This window comes from Myotis davidii, unplaced genomic scaffold, assembly GCF_000327345.1.
Source record: "Myotis davidii unplaced genomic scaffold, ASM32734v1 scaffold930, whole genome shotgun sequence".
Taxonomy (NCBI): domain Eukaryota; kingdom Metazoa; phylum Chordata; class Mammalia; order Chiroptera; family Vespertilionidae; genus Myotis; species Myotis davidii.
Genome location: NW_006282518.1, coordinates 1,322,005 through 1,327,953, shown reverse-complemented (window position 1 = coordinate 1,327,953; position 5,949 = coordinate 1,322,005).

The following is a 5,949-nucleotide window of genomic DNA, read 5'->3' as shown; positions in this document are numbered from 1 at the left end:
ATATAATTTATATCAAACTCACATATATGATCCACACCTTGGGGAGAACTCTTTGCAATGTTAGTAAAGTTCAGATTCACCACTGGGGCAGGGACAAAATTTCCTCTACCTTTCTAGGTTCTTCTGGCTGGTCTAAAAATCAAATAGACATAAAAGAGATTAGCAAGAGAAAATTAACAAATTTAATTACATATGTACATATAGTGAACCACACATACAGAAGAGGTTCATAGACAGTAAGGAAAAATGAGGTATATATGACACTCTCAGCTAAAGATGAGGTAAGGTGCCCGGGGCTTCAAAGAGGAGGAAGGTTGGTATCAGGATATCAGATGTTCAATAATTAGAAGTTTGCTCTATAGCTGGGTCCTAAAAGTTATTTCTGGTGATAATGTTTATTATGGGGAAAGCCACACTTTACATTCTTTAAGGCAGGGGTAACAGTTAGTCTTGAGCCCACAGGGTCTTGATTCCCTTCAACTCAAATCACATGTCACAATGGTACATCTTGGGGAGGCATGCTCTAAACCCCTTCACCTTCAGTCAGACCAAATAAGCAACAATTTAAAAATATATATATTTCTGCTAATTTCAGAGAGGAAGGGAGAGGGAGAGATAAAAGCATCAATGATGAGAATCATTGACTGGCTGCCTCTTGCATGCCCCACACTGGGAGATCAAGCCTGAAACCCAGGCATGTGCCCTGACCAAGAATTGAACCATGACCTCCGGTCATAGGTCGACACTCAACCACTGAGCCATGGCTGGGCTAAACAACAATTTTTTTTTTATTAAAAGAGGAGTTCCAGGAAGGGACTCCATCTAAGTTCTATCTTTGCATGAAAAAAAATATTGTAACATCTAAAGTAGGAATTTCTAATAGAAAACAAATAATACATACTACCTAGACTTCAACCTAGTGTGTTGCAGTTTATAGGGATCAATGCTTCCCCTGAGAAATTGTTGAGAGGACTTTAAAATAATGATCTAGTCTTTTCTTTCTATGAATTCTAATGAAAAAGAACCAGTTTGTGTTATATTTTAAACATCAAGGTGCTCAGTGTGGACCAGTTTCTTAACCCTGGCACTATGGACATTTTTCACCGGATCATTCTTTGTTTTGGGCAGGCTATGCATTTAGGGATGATTAGTAGCATTGCTGGCCTTTGGCACCCCTGTTGTGATCATCACAAGTGTCTCTAGACATTGCCAAATATTCCCTGGGGGATACAGTCATCCCAGTTGAAAACCACTGGTATGTTAGATATGGTATATTTCATTCTATTTAATAAGCTCTGGTTATACCCAAATGAATGACAGATGGAAAAGATGGAACACCTGGACACCAACAGTCTTTAACATATACTTTTCATGTTAATTTCATTTTTCAATAATATTGTAACATTTTGCGAAAAGTGTATTATCTCAGCAAATAAGTGGGAGAGTAAAATGGACATAAATTGCTAAGCACAGTGTATCAAATCTGTAAACCAAATGTGTAACTTCCTTCCATATAAACTGCAATAAATATAAATTTTAATGACGATAATTTTCTAGCAAAATGGGTTTATTCATTATGTAGTTACCCGTGAATAACTATATTTTATCACCAAATGGCTTTTTCTGTTTTATTAAGTAAAATGCAAGGTCACCTGTCTGAGTTTTCTAAGGTGTTACAGAAACAATTTCAAAGCTGCTTTGCTTATGAATTCTACTTTCAATCTGGAAGATTCACATGGCATTTCAAATAGGACAACTTAAAACCCTCATTACAATCAGAATGAATGCCACATTTGAATTAAAATCCTTAAGAAAAACCTTCACTAATAAAGATTGGCAGTCTTATCTTTGCCCTTAAATTTAAGCCAATTATTTTTCGATTCTATTCTAATAATTGTGTCAATAAATTTGGCCAAATTTTCCCTGCTCCCCCCCCCAACATGTATCTTCACTGTTATAGCATGTCCTTCTTCTTACACAATAAACAACTCTTTCCAACACTGTAATACCTGAGGTGTTGCTAGGGCAACACTTGGGGCTCTATCCTGGAGCCTCCATTTATCCCAATGTTATTAGGATTTTCTCATATGCTTATGTTCCATAACATGCCCTCCCAATATCTGAGGGAAAATTAGTAAATATTTGGCATAACATAGTTTTCTCCCGGACTGTATTTAAAAATCTCCTTAGGTCAGTTAACCCCTTTCCCGGCAGAAACATGTATACTCGTTTTCACAAAATGTTCTTTTTCAGTCGTCGACGAGTATACTAAGAAAATATGGTAAAAAAAATATGGTTTATAGGAAGACGAGTTACAAACTGTTTTCATAACCAGCATCAAAAATGCTATATAGAACCAAAATAAAAAAATTAGTCTGAAAAAGAAACGTTTTTAACAAAAAAATTGTTGGGGAAGGGGTTAAGATACTTTTAGTTGTGAATAGCATTCAACTAAAAACAGGGAGTTTTTAGTTGCTTAACACGTTTTCTTGCCTAACAAGAAGTTGAGAGGTAGGTGGTCATCACAGGCTAACCAGCGGCACCGGTGAGCCAGACTTTTTTCATCCCTGTGTGTTGCCAGCCTCAACACATTCACCTTTGTCTGCCGCTTAATGGCTGCGATAAGGCCTCCACAGCTCCCAAAGCCTATGAAAAAGACAGGAAGGAAGAGGTGGGAAAGAAAGTTCTTGAATAGCTTGCTTTCATCAGGATGGAAAATCTTTCTAGAAGGAGTGCTGCTGAAAGGCTCATTGACCAGACCTGGGCACATGGCCAGCCCTACACGCAAGGAGATTGGGGGAAGAGAGTATCTGGCATTTTTAGCATCTGTTATGGGGAACAGACCTTGCTAGAAGGGAAAAGAGAAAGATAAATAGCTTTTGGGTAGGTAACCAAAACTGTATGCCAACTCATATTTTAGGAGACTGCTCCTCAGTCAAAAAAACCTGTGATATTACCAACGTTCTAAGAGCACTCTAATAGCTGCCTCTTCTCTGTATTTCCTGTTTTGATTTGAAAATTTTAATTGAGCTTTAAACTCAGCCAGATTGGCTCAGTTGGTTAAGATCGTACAGTGCACCAAAACGTTACTGGCTCGATTCCTGGTCAAAGCACATAGCTAGGTTGCAGGTTCGATCCTGGTCAGGCCATGTACGGAAGACAATTAATCGATGTTTCTTTTTTTTTTTTTAATATATTTTATTGATTTTTTACAGAGAGGAAGGGAGAGAGATAGAGAGTTAGAAACATCGATGAGAGAGAAACATCGATCAGCTGCCTCCTGCACATCTCCCACTGGGGATGTGCCCGCAACCCAGGTACATGCCCTTGACCGGAATCGAACCTGGGACCTCTCAGTCCGCAAGCCGACGCTCTATCCACTGAGCCAAACCGGTTTTGGCATTGATCGATGTTTCTTTTACATTGATCCCTCTCCCTCTCTCTCTGCTTTCCTCTCTCTAAGCATGTCTTTGGGTGAGGATTAAAAAGAAAAAGAAAATGAGCTTCAAGAAACCCAATTCAGTATGAGAAAAAAATTATACTACATAAAACTAGTAGGTTAAGGTTATTAAGTAGGTTGCTAAAATAAAAGACGGCTTGATTTCCATTTAGTAGGGGTAATCTTTTAAAATCGTGTGTATTGGGGGATGAGAGCATGAGTGGGGGTGGATGTTGGGAGTTAATGGGGGGATGAAGACACATTTGTAATACCTTAACCAATAAAGAAATTAAAGATTAAAAATAAAATAAAATCGTGTGTATAGCTTTATCTCCACAGAGATCACAATGTTAAAAAAGATGCCCCAATGGCATTTTTGAAGACACACCAAGAGAAATCAGTTAGTAAGTGTAATAACTTTGCTTTTCAGGTTGCATTCAGTTATTTCATATCATCACTTTCAGGAAACCTTTGGAGCAGCGGTCACCAACCGATGGTCCACGGACCACTGGTGGTCCGTGAAGTCCGAAAGGTTGGCGACCGCTGCTCCAAGCGTGCTAGAGGTCCTGCCTGGCTCAGGGGCACATTGCTGAATCCCTTGGGTTGCACCTCCTCTGGTGCATAGCCTTTCTTCCCGGGAGAGGTGGCCTCTGCTTCTCGGGCGCTCATCGAATGTTGTTTCAGGAGTGGGATGGTGGCATGTGATCCAGCAACAGCTCTTGCCAGACGAGGAGAGGAAGACCTTTGTGTCCTGGGGCTGCTCCTGACTTGGCCACATTCCCTGCTTGGCTCCAAAGCCAGATTTACCCTTGAAGCTCTGCTGCTTCCTAAAGGGGGAGGCCTGGGCGTGCTAGTGGGAAGGGACTTAAAATCGCCACCTTCTTCAAGTCAAAGTGGGCAGCAAGGCTAAAACCCAGACCCCAAATATTTCCTGTTCAACTTCTCCTTTTATCCTTGAATGTTTCCATGAATTATGTAATAATCAAATAGCATGACAATGCAAATGCGTTTCCAGCGCACTCACAGGACACTGAAGGCTGATGAGCCATCATCTGAAAAGTTCATTCTTACCATAATGTGATGAGTCACTTTTATTTTCCTCAGGAGGAGAAAAGCATTGCTGAACTTGCACTAAAAGAGAAGACCTTTTTCTCTATGTGCCTAAAATTCACGTGCTGCCATGCTTGCAACATGTGGAAACTCAAGTTCTGCCTGTCTCCCATTGCAATAGTACAGAGCAATTATGCTCATTTATCTCTTACTCTCCAATAGCTGAGAATAGGAGTAAACTTGGAATGTACTAGTACAAGCATAAGAAGGGGTCGTTTTCCACTTTAGAGTATCCCATATCCATTCACAAGAGAGCTCATTGAGTACTGTTAGGAACTAGACATTATGAGGGTGGCCCTCAAGGAAGTTATAAACCAGGAAAGGAAATCAGACACATGAGGTCATAGGTGAATGTCATGGGCACAAATATTTATAAAACTTAAGTAGGACACATGCTACCAGAAAGATAAACCTTGGAAACATCACGCCAAGTTAAATAAGACAGTACGAAAGGACAAAAACTGTATGATTCCACTTATATGAGGTCCCTAGAGTAGTCCAATTCATAGAGACAGAAAGTAGAATGATGGTTGTCAGGGGCTGGGGATATAGAGGAAAAGGGAGTTAGTGTTTAACGGGCATAAAGGTTCAGTTTTGCAAGATGAAGAGCTCTGGAGAGGGATGACGGGGATTGTAGCACAACAATGTGAATGTACTTAATGCCACTAAACTGGACACTTAAAAATGGCTAAAATAGTAAATTTTGTTATGTATAGTTTACCACAAATAAAAAGAAACACTCGAGGAGAAATAACAAATAGCGGTGTAACATAAAGAACACAAGCCTTGGGCTAGAAGAACCTGCATTCTCATCCTTGCATTTCTATTGACTGTGTGACCTGAGCCACGTCATTTAACTTCATTAAATGTCCTAACCTACAAGGTTGAGAAAATGATTGCTATAAGGTTACTGGGAGAATTCAGAGGTAATGCATAAAAAAGCCTTACCTCTTAGCTTAATGTATGGTGTGATATAAAATAAGTTGTCGTGGGAATAATGAAAGACTTCATAAAATGTAAAACAAGCATGTGAATACCGTATTAGGAAATAACATTGAGTGCCTACTGTGTTCGTATCTCAGTTTACATAGCAAAGGTTTGTAGGTATTATCCTTGCAAAGATGAAATTAAGATACGGAGATATAATCTGCCTAAACCCCCAAAGCAGCTGTCTTTCGAATCCCTCATTCTTCCACTCATAGGAAGTTATGAAATAAAAAAGGTTTTGAAATTGGAAATAGAATAAAATAGAAAATAAAGAAGGTGGAGATGATCAATAAATGCAGAAGCTGGTTCTTTTTTAAAAATCATTTTATTTTGAAATAATTTCAAACAAAACTTTCGAGAGTACAAAAAACTCCTTCGTATTTTTCATCTGGATTCAACAATTGCTACCATTT